The sequence below is a fragment of the Heptranchias perlo genome, chromosome 33 (genome assembly GCF_035084215.1).
Source record: "Heptranchias perlo isolate sHepPer1 chromosome 33, sHepPer1.hap1, whole genome shotgun sequence".
Taxonomy (NCBI): domain Eukaryota; kingdom Metazoa; phylum Chordata; class Chondrichthyes; order Hexanchiformes; family Hexanchidae; genus Heptranchias; species Heptranchias perlo.
In genome coordinates this window covers 25,231,703-25,248,884 of record NC_090357.1, presented here as the reverse complement: position 1 = coordinate 25,248,884, position 17,182 = coordinate 25,231,703, and the positions used below count along the sequence as shown (strand labels likewise).

General features: G+C 42.7%; 1 protein-coding gene across 5 annotated transcripts in view; it reads left to right on the top strand.

Annotated features, from left to right (window-relative positions):
• Nucleotides 1-17,182, top strand: part of cdon (cell adhesion associated, oncogene regulated) — a 182,523-nt gene that overhangs the window by 107,396 nt on the left and 57,945 nt on the right. The window lies entirely within an intron of this gene.

Here is a 17,182-nt window from a genome sequence, read left to right as displayed (position 1 = left end):
GGATTTAAAATAAGTGGTCTCAATGCTCCTTAGTACGTACCTACGCAACTCTCAAAGACAAAAGCTAGAACACCCCCTGGGCCAAGCCAAGCGATTTATTCTGAAACTTTCCTGATCCAAGCTTTTTTTAAAAAAAGCTGTTAATCAACACAGAATTAACTGCTTTTGCTGTTATCCTATTCCACGGATATACTGCTCGTTGGGAATTTTATATTTTCTAATCTCCAGTCTTGTTTGAGACTCGTTAACTTTATACTCATAATAACAGACTAGTCCAAGATAAATAACTCCCATCCATGTTATTCTTTAAACCTGAATCATGTCTCCTTTAACCTCGTGTATTAGTGCAATATAGAGGAGAACTCTGTGTGTGGTATATAGGAACAGAAGAAAACTTGGAGCAACAAAAGGCCATTCGGCCCATTAGACAAACTCCTTCCACAGTCCATGAATGACTGCCTCAGTCGTGGACGCCCATCCTCAGCCAAGATCTCTACACTGTCATCCTAACTCCCATGTGAATCCATTAACAGCCCAATTATCTCAATAACCTTCAACATATTTTAAGTAGATAATGTTTACAGGTACAGATTCCACTCTACATCCTTGAAATTTTCTCACGGCAGCCAGTCACCCTTTGCCAACCAAGAAGGTGCAAGTCCCCTGTTCTTGGCCCCTTTCTGTAAATGGATGGTGAGAGAAACCTGAGAATGCCATGGGTTTACTCTAGGGCTGCTAACCCTCCTGGATTGTCCTGGAGTCTCCAGGAATGCAAGCAACCTGTGAGAAAAATCATAGGGGCATGAAAAGAATTTTTTTTTCATTTTGCTTAAGTACTTTCATTTATTAGTTATAAAAATATTGGAGATGGAGGAAAATGGCTGTTTGACTAACAGTCAAGATTCATCCAATCGGGTAACGAAGAATCTGTTCACTTCCCAATTGGCGTAGAAAGGTGATGCGCCCTGAGGGGTGGATGTGTCGGGTGACCAATGGCGGGAGCGTGAGGCAAGGCAGGAGGTCATTCTTCCAATCAGAGTTGGTAATCCTAGTTTACACCGTTCCAATTTTTGCGCCATGCTCCGAAATGCCTCGGTTTGCTTTCCACTAACCACCTCTGGTTCCTTAGGAGTTGCATGTGCTCCTGTCATGTGCCACTATCTATTGGGAGCTATACTCAACTTCCCACACCCCTTTCACCTGGACATCAGTGAGTGGAGACTTTCATTTACCCCCCCCCACCCTGGTCTGAGTGTGTTTGAACCTCGATCCCGGAGGTGAAAGGGCAGTGTCAAACCCACTGTTTCCAGTCCCATTAAATATTCTTGGTTACAATTAAGTTTTTTTTTTACTTTGACTCAAGCCTGGCCTCAGCTAATCCTTACTGACATTGATCGTATTAAAGAAGGCAGCTGAGAAGGGAATGCCAGTGTGTGTTAGGCTGTTGGAGCCAGGCAGTCTGTTTGAAATGGGGAGGAAATGAAAAAAATAAGGGGAAGGGAGAGAGAGAGGGATTCGTTCGAGTCTCCTGACATTCCATCAGTCAGACCATGTGGAACCAAGATTATTAAACTCACCAGGAGGAAATAATGGGGAAAAAAAGCCACATTAAAAGCCTCTCAGAGGGGGACAGAGACTGCCAGAGTCAGACTGAGTACCAAGCAGTGTTCAGGCAGGCTTCTGAGAATGAAGCGTGCCACACACAGCATCTTGCTCCAAGTGCAGGTTAACAGCAATCAGGTTAAAAACTAACCCCTCTTGAGTGAATGTTTTCCTAACTTTTTAAAAAATTGTTCTGAATAATTTGAGTCTATATTCTTCTGAATAGGATCAAAACGGGATTATCTGACACAAAATTCACACTTAACCATCCTGGATCCTGTAATTTGTTTTGTTAAACTTTGAGGGAAAGGCTGTTATTAAATGACGTTAACGCTAGCTTTTCAAAAAAAAATGCCCTGTGGGGGAAAGGGAGATTGATCTGGTGTGCTTGTCTCTTCAAATATTTTGGTATCCTGAGGCACTTGGAGATCAAAAACACGCAACCCAGAGTGAAATTCAGTTTGTGTGATTTTTGTTTTTAATGAATGTTTATTCTCATCGTGCAGTTCGCAATGCAATAACAGCTGAATTTACTGCGCAGAAATGGAAACAATTTAAAATTTAGGGAGCATTCCATCTCCATCGCTGGTACTTTAAGAGTCTGATAATGCTGCCATTTGATGGTGCAGCTGTCACATAATATAGCATCCTACTCTCTCCCTTCTACCTACAATCCCACTGTTGATACAAGGGTCATTACTGCATCTCCTACTGCAACGCGTTCTCTCCAAGGACCTGAACTGCGTGAAGCTCCTTGCCTCTCTCAATCTTCCCTTCCTCCAAGAATCCTCAGATTTGTAAAAGCCAAGCTTACGATCACTTAATCATTACTACCTCTCCTCCTCCCCTGCTACTCGCTTCAGCCCTGGTAGTATCCTGCAGTTGGTGCTTGTGCTTTATCGTCACGTTTTTTTTGTTGAAAAGTTTCCAGTGGAAGGTCCTTGTAGCTGTATTCATTCTGTTTTCCCTTTAATGTATTGTGATTCCCACAATGAATATAGTTATGGTCATCATAAGATGGGACAGCCTTGCCGTGCTTCCGTTGTGCTGTGTGTATCAATATATTGTTTACTATGACCTGACATCTCTGGGTGAATATATACTTGCTGGGGCCAGATGTCTCGCTGAATGTTTAAGTGCATTTGGGGCCGAATAAACACAGCTACTGCAGAACAGATCCTGCTGGGATTTCTATGCAGTGGAGTGGCAGGGAATTGTGTATTGGAATTTTATGTCACGTTTATATTTTGGCATCACATCCATTGGATGCAGTTCCACACTGTTATTGGTTTCTCTGCATTTTAGAATTTACCTGGTTTTCTCTGCAGGACAGATTTGCAGACTAGGAGCCAATACCAACTGATTGTGAATGGGTAACTGTAATAAGATTGTGGGAATGTATATTTCCCATTTCAGCACTGAACAGTCCCAGTGGCACATGGGGGTGAAAGTATATACAGGCTGCAGACTTAAAAATCACATTGCTGATCTGTCCGTGTAGCCTGAAAACTCAGTCCAACAGCATGCCAGAATAAGTAGCTGCCTAATGCAAATAGTGGCAGCTGTTTGCAATAGGGAGGATGGTGGTCTCTGCCTCTAGAAGTATATATTGTACCTGCTCTATATTACAGCGCTATCTCTGATTACCACACTGGTTTTAGGGACACCAATGACAACTTGCATTTATATATGCAGGAAGACGTCGCAAACCGTTTTACATTAAAGGGGATAAAACAATGGGTGCTTAGCAGGAGGGAAACGAGAGAAAAATGGAGAGGATTGGGGGTGAACTAAAGGCAGGTAAAGAGAAGAATTTTGAGGTTTTTAAAAAGCAGGGATAGAGATGGCAAGGTGGAGGGTACTGGACAGTGAATTCCGGAGAGCAGGAGCATAATGATTGGGAAAAAGTTGCCACCGATGGTGGAGGAAAAGGAGTGGAGATGAGAACCAAGTGTTAGTGGAGCGGAAGATGCACATGGGGACATAAGGCAGGAGGATATCAACTAATGTAGGGTGGGGTGAGGCCATGGAGAGATTTGAAAGTGAGGATGAGAACTTTGAAGTCAACTCATTGGAATATGATGTATCTTGATAAAAAGGGGCATTATACTGGGCCTGAACCGTTTTGCAAGAGCAGAGTTTCATACATGCATTTTAGCTGATGGATGAAACAGAATTCCCTGAATGTGTGGTTGTATCTGTTATTGTTACAGACCAGCAACTGGATGATTCTGTTCATTTTGAGTAACAATATCTGACATTTGAAAAAAGATATTTTCTGTTGTAAATTCACATCATAAAGCCTTGGGATATTGATGCTGTAACATCGGATGCTCCTTACTGTAATGCTCAGTAATGTTCCACAGTCAGCTTGATTCATTTGGTAGCACTCTCGTCTGAAGGCTGTGGGTTCAAGTCCCTCTCCAAGAAAATTGTATCTAATTTAGGCCAACACACAAGTGCAGTACTTATTGAGTGCTAGACTGACAGGTGCCGTTTTTAAGATGAGATGTTAAGGTCTGTCTGCCTGTTCTGGTGGATGTTAAAGATCCCATGACACTATTCGAAGAAGAGCCATCATTCTCCCAGTGTCCTGGCAACGTTCCTCGCTGAACCAATGTCATGAAAACCAAATTAACTGGTCATTCATCTGTGCAGTGCCTTCTATGCTCGCCTATGTAACAACAGTAACTGTAATTCTTTGTATATCGAACATTTTGAGATGTTTGAGAGATGTGACAAATCCCTCACTATATTTTTTCATACTTCTATCCAACTTTGACTTGTCTATTCTATAAAGATTGTAGCTGTATTACAATTTCTTCTATACCACACTTTTTAATGCTCTGCTATAACTTGGCCCAGGTGGAACATGTATTCATTTATAACTCTGGTGTGATGTGTTTCATTGTCATGCTCTGATATATCACTGATTGACACTCCAATATATCCTGAGCAGTAAATTGCTGCCAGAGGTTATAGGTTAGAATCATAGAATGGTTACAGCCATTCGGCCCATTGAGCTCTTGCCGGCTCTTTGTAAGAGCAATCTAGTTAGTCCCATTCCCCCGCTCTTACCCTGTAACCCTGCAAATTTTTTCCCTCCAAGTATTTATCCAATTCCTTTTTGAAAGCCACAATTGAATCTGCTTCCACCACCCTTTCAGGCAGCGCATTCCAGATCATAACTACTCGCTGCGTAAAAAAGTTTTGGCTCACGTCACCTTTGATTCTTTTGCCAATCACCTTCAATCTGCATCCTCTGGTTCTCGACCCTTCCGCCAATGAGAACAGTTTCTCTTTATTTACTTTATCTAAACCCTTCATGATTTTGAACACTTCTATCAAATTTCCCCTCAACCTTCTCTGCTCTAAGGAGAACAACCCCAGCTTCTCCAGTCTATCCACGTAACTAAAATCTCTCATCCCTGGAACCATTCTAGTAAATCTTTTCTGCACCCTCGCTGAGGCCTTCACATCCTTCCTAAAGTGCGGTGCCCAGAATTGGACACAATACTCCAGTTGTAGCCGAACCAGTGTTTTATAAAGGTTCAACATAACTTCCTTGCTTTTATACTCCATGCCTCTATTTATAAAGCTCAGGATCCCGTATGCTTTTTTTAAAAATCACTTTCTCAACCTGTCCTGCCACCTTCAAAGATTTGTGCACATATACCCCCAGGTCTTTCTGTTTCTGCACCCCCTATACCATTTAGTTTATACTGCCTCTCCTCGTTCTTCCTGCCAAAATGTATCACCTCACACTTCGCTGCGTTAAATTTCATCTGCCACGTGTCAGCCCATTCCACCAGTCTGTCTATGTCCTCCTGAAGTCTATTACTATCCTCCTCACTGTTTACTACATTTCAAAGTTTTGTGTCATCTGCAAATTTTGAAATTGTGCCCTCTACACCCAAGTCCAAGTCATTAATATATATCAAAAAAAGCAGTGGTCCTTGTACAGACCTCTGGGGAACACTATTGTATACTTTCCTCCAGTCTGAGAAACAACCATTCACCACTACTCTGTTTCCTGTCACTTCGCCAATTTCGTATCCATGCTGCCGCTGCCACTGCCCCTTTTTATCCCATGGGCTTCAATTTTGCTGACTAGCCTATTATGTGACACTTTATCAAATGCCTTTTGGAAGTCCATATATACAACATCAACTGCATTGCCCTCATCAACCGTCTCTGTTACCTCATCAAAATACTCAATCAAGCTAATTAAACACAATTTGCCTTTAACAAATCCGTGCCAGCTTTCCTTTATTAATCCATACTTGTCTAAGTGACTAATTTTATCCGGGAATATCGTTTCTAAAAGCTTCCCCACCATCGAGGTTTAACTGACTGGCCTGTAGTTGCTGGGTTTACCCTTGCACCCTTTTTTGAACAAGGGTTGCCATATTAAAAACAGAAAATGCTGGAAATACTCCAAGTCAGGCAGCATCTATGGAGAAAGAAACAGAGTTAACGTTTCAGGTCAGTGGCCTTTCATCAGAAGTTCATATTCCGACTTTTCGACAGAAATATTTTCTGGATATCAGTGGGCTTGAGAGGCTCAGTCAGTTAAAACAGTCCAACTATGTAGGTGTTTGCTCATAAACTTGACTATACCTTGCCCATAAACTGGTTGTTATAGCTAGTGGTGAGCACATGTAATTATTTTTCCATTGTCCCGTGTTCTGGAATCTGCCACACAATATAAACAGGGCAGGCTCCTCAGCACTTGGGCTATAGTACAAAGATAAGCATTGTGTGTGTGTGCTCATGCGTGCGTGTATGGAGGGTACATTGTTTTATGATAGGGGTGTTACCAACAAAGTGGCAGGGAAAATGCTACAAGAAATAAATTTGATCCTGCAGAAAATGTGCTCTATACATAATATATTACTCCAGTGATGTTGCTTACTACAAGTTGATGATGGCTTTATAAAAGCAGGGGTGTTATCAAGGCACTAATTTATCTGAGTTGGGGAAGATGCATTGGGATCTGGAAAGAGTGTCTTGGGTCTGGCAGTACTGGGATGGGATCTTTGGTTTAAAATACTTTAAGGGGATCCTGGGGTTTACTAGCACTGGGAGAAGCTCGGAGTCTAGGGGCAAAGCAGAGGGTATTTCAGAATAGTGGGTCAGATCCTGGGATCTGGTATCAGTGGCAGAGGGTGCCTGGGATCTCAGAGCATTGGAGAGGGAGGTCACCAGGGTCTTGGAGCATTGGGGGATGGGGATCCTGAGAACAGTGGAGGAGTGGGAGGAAAGGGTGAGTTCCAAGCATGATGTGTGGTACAGTGGTCTGGGAGTGTGGGTTAGGGGTTTGTGAGCACTGAGTGGGACCTTGGATCTGGGACTGGAGTAGGGTAATGAGTTCTGGGGAGGGGGTCTGGAAGCATTGAGGGCCAGGGTCTGGCAGTATTGCGAGTTGCTGGGATCTGATAATGTTGGGACCCAAACTGCCTGTGGCCCTTTTTGAGCCATCAGGTGCCATCCCCCCTCCACAATGAGTTCCCACATTCCAGCCTTCTTTCCACGCAACTCCCTTCTGAGCCGTCAGGCCTCCTCCCACTGCTTTTCCCATCATCAGCGATTCCTGTTTTTGTGTTCCTGATTTAAAGCACTTAGTGCATCATTAGTGAATGCTGGCTTCTACAGTTTTTAATAAACACAAATGTCCATGAACAAATTTCTTCATAAAATGCACAAGTTCACCATTAATAATTCATCTTCCATGTTTAAATCTCCTGGATAAGTAAATTGAAATCCTCTTCAACCTTTCTGCTGAAAAAAAATAAATCCATTCGTGAAACAAACTTTGTTTTGCTTTCTGTTAACAAAGAAACCACAGGTGTTAATCACTGTTATTGTCTAAGATCATAACAGAAATGGAGTATTTGTTAATATATTAAATGTGACATACCTGAATTAAAGCTTTGAGAATGTGCTCTAGTTTATTTTAAAGTCTTTTTCAAGAGGTAAAGAATCACTGGATAAGGGGATAGAGACTTCTGTATCAACAGAAATCTACTGATGTGTGCTGGGAAATTCTGTGAACTGCACATGCTCAGAATGCACAGAAGTGGCTGGTGGCTAGGGGGTGGGGGGGAATATCCAATCAGATGTTAGGAGTATGAAATTGGCTGAAACCTTGAAATAAAAAAAATTAAGGAAAGCAATAAAAGACCCAACAATCAATTATTAAATTTAATCATGTCATTGTAAAATTATTTTTTAAATATTTTTTATTTTGTATGAAGCTTCATTTTGTACAATACAGTTACTGAGGGGGGAAATTTCAGACTTTTTTTTTCCCAAAGCATTTCGCGTGATTTGATCCAATTTATTATTGGTAGTTCTCCTTACTGATCTTTTGGGATTGGTTATTTTCACAAATCCTTAGTAGTTTTCTAGCCACTTTCCTCACTTTTGACTTGTGCATTCCCTACCTCCTCGGTTTCTACAGTTTTACTTTGAGCGAATCAATAAGATATGACAGCAAAAATTTGATGGCAAATAAGTGTGACTAAAAAAAAAATCATGATGACAGAAAGTAAGGTGAATGTGTACAAGAAGTGCACTCTACATGTAAGACATTTAATATAGGGATGTGTCTGTCCCTGTTAGTAGTGGAGATGCCACAAAAATGTAGCCAGTCACTTTTCATGTACTAGCCAAGAATGCTAGTGCTGGTTTTTAGATTTGAAGTCATGAATAACATCCTCTGTGACTGTGACCATGGTGCATTATATCTCCTTGTAATTCATTGGCTGTAAAGCGCTTTGGGATGTCCTGAGGTCGTGAAAGGATTTTTTTTTAAAAAAGCAAGTTCTTAGTTCTTTCTTGACCTCTCCACAGCCGGTCATATAGTCGGCCATACCATCCTCCTCCATTGCCTCTCCTCTGTTGTCCAGCTCTGTGGGGCTGCCCTCACGTGATTCCACTCCAACCTGTTCAAACACAGCAGTGCAACTCCAGCGATGGTTTCTTTTCTCATTGCTGTGTGGCCATCTTTGGAGTCCTTTTCCTCATCTGCCTGCTGTTCCTCTGATATCATAAACGGACATATCAGTGACAATATGTATGTATGATGAGATCAAGTTCTATCTCACCACCGCTTCTATGCTGTCAGTGAGCCTGTCTGATGTCGAATCTTGGATGAGTCAAAATTTCCTGAGGCTCAATATCAGGAAGACTGAAATATTTGTTTTCAAACCCACTATAAACTTTGTTTAATTGTCATGGACTCCGTACCCCTCCCTGGCTGCTCGGGTGAAATCAGACGGTGTGAAACGATGGCCCAGAGTTGAGCCTTCAATTCCCACATCGTTTCAAGACCAAGACCGTAACATTGCCCACCTTCACCCCTACCACTGAAACCCTTATCCACACTTTTGTCACTTCTAGGCTCAAGTTCTCCAATGTCGCCCTTGCCAGCCTCTGCCTTCCATAAACTCCAACTTGTCCAAAACTCAGTTATCTGTTTCTTCTCCCACATTAAGTCCCACTCACCCATCATCCACATCCTTACTGACCAATACTGGCTCCCTGTCCCCCAGTGCTGCTGTCTGTGCTCAGATCTGTGGCCCAATGTGGAGTGGTGTTTTTGGTAATTGAGAATGCTACCTCCTGTACCCTGATTGGGAGGGTGGGGGAAACCATACATTTACTACCCACCAAAATAAAGCATTAAAGCGGCAATGTAGCTTTAACGGGATTTTCAGTCTGGCTGGTTTCCTGGTCCATGCTGCTCCCAAAATGCCATTTAGAAGTGCGATATTGATTGCCATGACAACTCTACACTATAGCAGGCATTATGTGCACTGACTCGTGATCTTTTATACAGTTTCAACCTTTTTTAAAACAGAACAAATTTGCAATGTGTGATTGGTGACGTCGTTCTCACGGATTACATTATTAAGTGCTCTATTCATTACGTGGTGAATTGTCTGTTAAGTCACTTTACCATGACTATCCTGCATCTCTGAGAGGCACAGCAGTTCCAGGGTCCCCAAGGCACATTGGAAGAAGGCCTGCATGGGAGGCGGAGGGGGACCCAAAACAAAAAAAAATGAGTGTACTTTTCTGAACATGACTTAATTATGTTGACTGATGACTTGGTTGGCAAATACACTGCCAGCTTTGGTACTGAGCCATGCAGGCCAGATAAGTTAGCTGATCTCAGTTGGGGGTGCAGTTGCAGAGCTACAGACACTCTCTGTGCCCTGGTCTAGGAAGGAGAACAAGTCAGCCACGGTTTCCGTTCCTGAATTCTACTGGAAAGTATGCTTTTGGGAACTTTGAGAGCTGGATTGGGCTCAGTTGTGATGCCTCTGTTGTCAAATAGTACCCCTTCCCCAAAATAATATTCACTGTCTTGGCTGTGAGCTGTCTTGACTGAGGACCAGGAGGGCTGCTAGCGTTCGTGGAACAATCCCTCAGCGAGAGTCCATGACTTTAGAAAAGGGGAGCATAAAAAATGGGTTGGGGGGTAGGGAATGCATTTTGTTTTAAAAGGAGCTTTTGCTCATTGCTATCGGTTTTTAAAATGTCTGCTAATTTAAAAATTACTGAAGTGTTAAGATTCAGAGAGTGGAGAGCACTGTTCAGATGGGATCTTTTAGTTATTGTGCTTTAGAGCAAGGTGCCACGCTTATTTACTGCTTGGAGCCTAGGCACATCCTTGAATCTAATTAGGAACACATTGAGTGTCATTGTAACTGGCAGCCACTCAATATTGCCTTATCTGTGACTAACCTCTGACCCAGGCAGTGACCTCTCCCAGGTTACCCGGAGGTCGAGGGGCTTCCATTGTGCAGACAGAAGTGGATCATGTGGAGTTGATTATTTTCTGTTTTCTCTGTCTTTGCTACAATTTATCCAAGTCACTTCCATTTTCTTCCCACTTAGCTGGCTGGCATGAAAGGAAATGTCTTTGTTGGCATTTGGACGATAAGCATGCTTGATTGGTTCCACCGCAGCTTTTGGGAGGGAGGCGGAGGGGGGGGGGGGTGGGGAAAGTTTGTGAAATGCAAGAAGCCTACGGACAGGGAACATCATGCTCTAGAAGGCCGCAGCTGCTCTCCTCATTGTCCCAGACCCCAGGAATAAGCAGAGTGGAGAGAGAGAGAGAGAAATCTCTACAGCTCGGAGCAATGCCATTGATCAAAGGCTTGCAGACGGCCGAAGACACACATAGAAAGAAGGGAGCCGTAATCCCAGTTTTTCTCTCTCCTTGCGGCTTCGAAAACTTGGTGACAAAAAGCGTGTGACTGGCTGCAGGATTCGAAAACCCCGACTGAGACCAGTGAGAGACGTGAGCCAGCAGCTGCTTGGGGCTTAACAGCAACAGCTTTCCACTCTCTGGCTAAGAGAAAGAAGAAAAAAAACACACACATGCAGGACTAGAAGCTGCTGTTGAAAGTGAGGGTTACTGTATTAACCACGGCACTTTTTTTTGCATAAGGTCAATTATCTAAATGGCCAGAAGGAGATTGTTGTGAAAACTCCTGCACCGGAAGCTTGTGCAGCTGTTAATGGTGTGCCAGTGGCCCTGCAAATTTCTCCCGCATGTTTAAAGTATTTTAGGGTTATTATTTTTTCTCCCTCTCCATCCTGAGGGTGCCAGCTGTTATTGGGGTACGATTCAGGTGGATGTTAAAATGATCCCACAGCACTGTACAAAGAGGAGCCAGGAGTTTTCCTGGTGTTATGGTCAACATTCTTCTCTCAAGCAACATCGCCGGAGAGAGAAAAACAGTTTAACTGGCCATTCATCTCATTGCTGTTCGTGGCACCTTGCTGTTTGAAAAATGGCTACCACGTTTACCCACACAACGGTCACTGCACAAAGTAATTCATTGTATGTGAAGAGCTTGGGATGTTTCTGGGCATTGTAATAAGGTGTTATATAAATAATAGTTCTTTCTTTCACATGAGTTTTGAAGTAACATAACACAGAGTGTATTTTCCAAAATTATGTGTGGGTGTGCAGACAATGAGCAGCAAAATCACTCACTAACATTTTGTTCTTTGCCCTGAACTATTGTTTAGGAACTTGGTGTCAGCTGCGTAATTGCCCTTCTTCCCACTCTGAGTGAAAGCCGCTAAACTGCCTTAAGTACGTGTTGTAGGAAGCACCGTGCTTCTTAAATTAACTTAAGCAGCTCCCGTCAATGGGACCAGGCTGGGCAAAAATAACAGCTGACTCGTCATGCTGTAAAACACGCTGAGAGGAGAATAAATATTAAGCGTGGTACATGTATAACCGGTGCTGGCATATTTCCTTGGTAAGCTGTGCCTGCTGTGTGGTATTAATGACCCTTTGATACTTTTCTCATTAATGATCTCTGAAGACAGGTCAGTGTCAGGAATAGCCAGCTCTAAATCCCCACATAAAGAATGCGTGTTTGGCACTCATGGTTACTTCACATTGAAGAAAATCTTACACATGCTGCTGCAAAACATTTTTAAATCAGTTTTAACAAAAATGAACAAAGTTGAAAAATAATAAACTAACCTGAAGCTGCACTTGCCTCAAGTAGCCAGTGTGTGGCGCCTACAGACAGGATAGAGTTGAAAATTGATTTCAGTTAGCTCTATCATTTCTCCAATATCTGTGCATTTTCCTACTGCCTACTTTATTTCACCATGGTGATGCAGTGTTGGATCTGTGGCACCATTTAACAATACAATGCCTGGATTTGTGTTTTTTTTAAAAGTGACTCAAACAATCCATGGTTGGAACCCTGCCTGGACAGTGTTGATTGGGCTCAGTGATCAGGCGGTAGTCTCCCTTGCTCTCAACATATGATACATTGAGACACATGGATAGCTGCATGTGCAGAAACGTGTCTTAACTGTTTTTAAATCCATCCACAAGTTTGCTCCCAGTTTATTTGAGCAATGCCGCTTGTTCCCTCCACTCCTCTGGCTCTGGATTACTGTTCGGCCCTTTCTCCTCCTCTTCACCCTCACTACACCCGTCACTAATGTTTGATCTTTTGAATCATTATCCTCTTGCTTTATGAAACTCCCTCCCAAACAACTTTGCCTCTTTCCCCTCCCCCCCACCCCCCCCCCCCCAAACCCTCCTAAAATATCTTCTCTGACTAGCTATTGGTTTCCCCTTCTTTAATCGCTCCCATCTCCTGTGCTGTGTCCTCCCCTCTCCCTTGTAAAGAGCTGTGTACCCAAGGGCCGCTTTATATATGCAAGTTGCCATTGTTGCTGATTTCATAATTGTTTTCTTCAATATCACGTTTTAAAGTTGCTGGAAGCATTTGGGATATTTACCCCACTCCCTAGTGTGTTGACTGGACTGAGAAAACTAGATTATTTAAACAAATGTCAGAGTTACTGCATGCCAGTGATACCAGCTGAGCAGAGCCCCTCAGAGCGCAGCTGCCTCCCAACAGTAGGGTCCATATGACAATCACAAGCCAATTTTTAATTTTTCTCCATCAGAGAAATCCAGCAAAATTGAGCGGGGATAGAATAAAAAGATACCCACGGTGGGTCCGAGAACAAAAAATTACTCGAGTAGGTTGCATGTGCATTACAAGGGGTCCACTGTGTCTTGTGATCCTTCAGTCAGTGATCGAGGCAGGAGTCAGTAAAGCATAAGCCACACCCCCATATTTATGTAAGGAGCACATCGCATAAGAACAACTGGAACTGAGCCTACACTTTGTGTGTCAAAACATAAAACGCTTCACGGAACACAAGTGACAAACTTTCACACACTACTCCTACCTGTTGTTGTTAGCTGGAATTCTGTCCTTTCGCACAAAAGTTTAAACACACTGGTTCTTTTTCCATATATATTCTATTTTATTATTATTTAATTGTACAAGAGCAGAGCATGGTGAATTGCAGAGTACATGCAGGTTTCTTGGTACTTGTAGATGTAAAAAGTAGAGGCACCTGTACAATCAGACATTGGGGTGGGGTTACTAGTTGATAAGGCGAAGGTCACTCCTTGTCAGGGACATTAAACATGGTGTTGTGCATCACTGGGCTGTGGGCTCGTTTATTATCTGCGGGAATTCAATTGCCTGTTGGTTCCCTAAGTACTGTTTCTCCAAATCTTTCTACGCTCCTAGGCTAAAATTCCCAAGATGTCTGCCCTTTTTGCAGTTGTCCCTGACTGCACTCTTGTTAGTATTTAATGCACACAGAAAAAGTTCTGCATTTATGCTGAAGAATGCAAAAGCACAGACCAGCCAACAGAATGACAGTCAGACCTCCCCCCGCCCACCCCTATACTGAAACGGTAGCTGGGTTAGGCTTGGCTTGGAAGCAGCTGTTCACTTTGTAGCATAGTGGAATTGCACGCTGCCTTGGGCAAGCAGTGCTTTTGTGTTAAAGGGCTGAAGTGTTTGCTTTCCTTTCAGTGTGGGTTCACTCTGCTGATGGATGGCTCTTCCTCTAGCAGAGGCCTGAGTGTTTAAGCAAACGCAGCACTTTGCTCACAGCAGGGCCTTCCTGACAAGTGGAGGGGGAGGTGAACAGAATCATTCCTTGTGCTGAGAAGCTGATAGGAAAGGGACAGCTTAGGATTGGAGTTATTCACAGCTTGGGTGAGGGGGAAGAAGGGGGCGGGGAAAGAGAAAGATATCGCAAGTTAAGTCATCAATACTTAGGAGTAAATTAAACATTACATAATCTAGGAGCCAAAGTAATTTATTTTAATAAAGCTCTTTGCCTAAATTTGATTAGTGTTTTAATTCTTGTGCGCGTTATTTTTCATAGTCTATTAAAAGCTGCTTTTTGACATACTCTGATCACTGAGTAATTTGCTTTCTAAATAGAGATAGAATTGGTGATGTAATTGCCATTAATCATACCACTGCTAATTTTTTAATCTTGTCAACTAAAATGCTTGAAGGTTAGTGTAACTTGGTGCACACTGTACCATTGTCCATACCACCGAATTACATACGTTGCTGTTATCTTACCAAGGGGCTTATTTTTGAAGATCTGTAGCAAAGTTTGCAGTACGGGTGTTTCAGGGACATTGGTAAATTTAATGGGATGTGACTTCATCAAACGCCACCGACCTCCACTGTCTCATAGTCATTTAACACGTAGAAAGTTCATTGTGATAATATCAGGCCAACACTGCAGGCATTCTCTTTCAGTTATACTACAGTGTAGGCTTTTTTTGAAAGTGTATGAATTTCAAGAACTTGCATATATATTATGAAACTCTATGTATTACAATTGGACCGTTCTTGCAGGAGGGTAGCATTAATACATTGGACTACTTATTGTTGATTTAGTTTAATGGGAGTAATGAGTGTTTTTTAAATTTTCTCTTCCAATTTTCCCCCCAAACCCATGGTATCAACTCCTTTATGGGGTACAGATTTACAGGTACTAACTGCCCTCCGGTTCCTTGCCCAAAGAACCATTATTAATGTGTGAGCCTCGACAAGTGAGGCTGTTCTACTACAGGGGTATCACATCGCACATCCAGCAGGAGTCACTGGACAGTGATCAACAGCAGGAACCCGGGCTAATTTTCTCCTGTTTGCCCAGGGCAATCAGTAGCGTCCCTACTGCCATCCCCAGTGAGGATTAGCTAACTTGGCACAGACTAGGGATTGAACCGTGGGTTCTGGGACCTTCTTGCTCTCTACGGCTAAGCTTGGGGAGTTCAGGATTTGAGCATTTTGTTTGTTCTTGCTTTCATGGTCCAACTGAACCCCAGAAACCAAGAGAATCATATCTAACTGGTGGTTCTGATGGTTGGGGTCCCTAATGCTGGGCTATTTTCTTTAAATATGGATTGTAAAGTGGCCAAAGCACAAAGTAGTAGCCTTGTGTGAGGCTCTGGTGCTGGAGTCAATAAGCACTGCGTAGGGATGGGGGACAGGGAGTGGATTAAAAAAAGGTGGAACAGCAGAGTTTCTTCATAGCTCCCTATTCAATGGTGGGACTTGCTGCATCCTGTACTTCTGCAGTATCTCACACAGCCACCATTCCATGTGTTAAAGATGTGCTTGTCTTCATGCAAGGAAAAATTCCTGATGATTCTAACACAATTGTGTTGCTGCAGTCCAATCCTCACTGGAATCATAGTCCAGGAAAGCAGTTGGAAATATCACTGTAAAATACCTCCAACACCATTCCATAGTCAAACTTTATTAGTCATTTCTGCTTTTATTGACACCCACACAGTGGCTCTTCCCATTGCTCAAAAGAACAAAAAGAAAAATTGAAGCACAATCCCTGTATTTTTGGTTATTGTGGTGTGGTGCCCCTTTAAGCTATGTGATGACAAATGTATGGATTTGATAATTCTGTGGAGTTGGAGACACTGTGGTGGAGGGACCTCCAGTACTGGAGAAATTCTTGTCTGTGTCCAGAGGGAATATTCTGTTCAGAGGTAACGTGCCCCCAGGAGCTTGGCGGAATGATGATGATGTTTAATTCTTGAGGAAATTGACGAGTACTGTCTGATATTAAGTACTCAGCTTCGATCTTTCATCTCAAGCCATTGTAACCTGAAGCTCAATTAGTAGATTTGGCAGCAGACTGGTTCCAGGATAATCTGTCTCCAGGGCTATTCTTTTCCTTTCTAAATTAACTTTATTTGTCGGGTTCCACAAACAACACACAGCCCGAAACTGATTAGTTTGTGTTTGTTGAGAGGTGGGAGTGGGAGGGAATGAAACCAGTAAAATCTGGACCGGATTGAACAGAGAGCTAGCTACCTCTTCCCCCTCCCCACTGACCACTCATGCAGCTCATAGCAGTTTGTGATAGCGCCATCAGCAGGCACCTGTTATCCATTTGCCCACCCATAGTTTTGCCTGCAGCCTTGACCGAGGGAATGGATATTGTAAGTGGAAGAACCTAGAGAATCAGAAAAGAAGATTGTAACTTTTTTTTTAAAAAAGAGAATGGATGTAACTAACAAGCTCAGAGTGGTTAGAGTTGCCTTTGTACAGTGAGCTGTTTGGATGCAGCAGCCTATATATGTGTCAGTTTTGGTGCCTGGGGTCTCTGAGTTATTAAATGGCAACATGCCATCTCTCAGTTGAAGTGGTCTCCTTTTTTAGATAATTTTAGTGTCAAACGCAGTCAGTCCTGATGAAAGTGTCCGCCACAGGCATGTTAACACCTGCCACAGAGTTGGGCTGCATTGCTTCACATTCGAGACTGGAAGCTTCTCTTTTTCTTTCACTCTGTCTCTGCTGCTCTGTGTGTGTTGTTCCTGTGTTAGATTGCTTTAGGGGTCCCTAGTAATCCAGGATTGTATGATAAAGAGGAGAAAAAATTGATTTATTATGGTTCCAGGCATCATATTCAACAGCTCAACCTCCACTTACAACTTCAGTCTTGCAGACTGGCCTGTTTGTTCAGCTTTTTGCTCAGTTGAAACATTGATATTTAAAGGCATATTTCTGAATGCTGAACCTGATATATGATTGTTTCTTTGAGTCTTTCTCTGATATATTTTTGTAGTATTGGGCTAAAGATGTTGCAGTTAAATTTTCTTCAGTGTTTCTTGAGACACTTGTTGCTCCAGGATATTGAAACAAGACAAGAGCTGATTGCTGTTTTACAGTGGTCT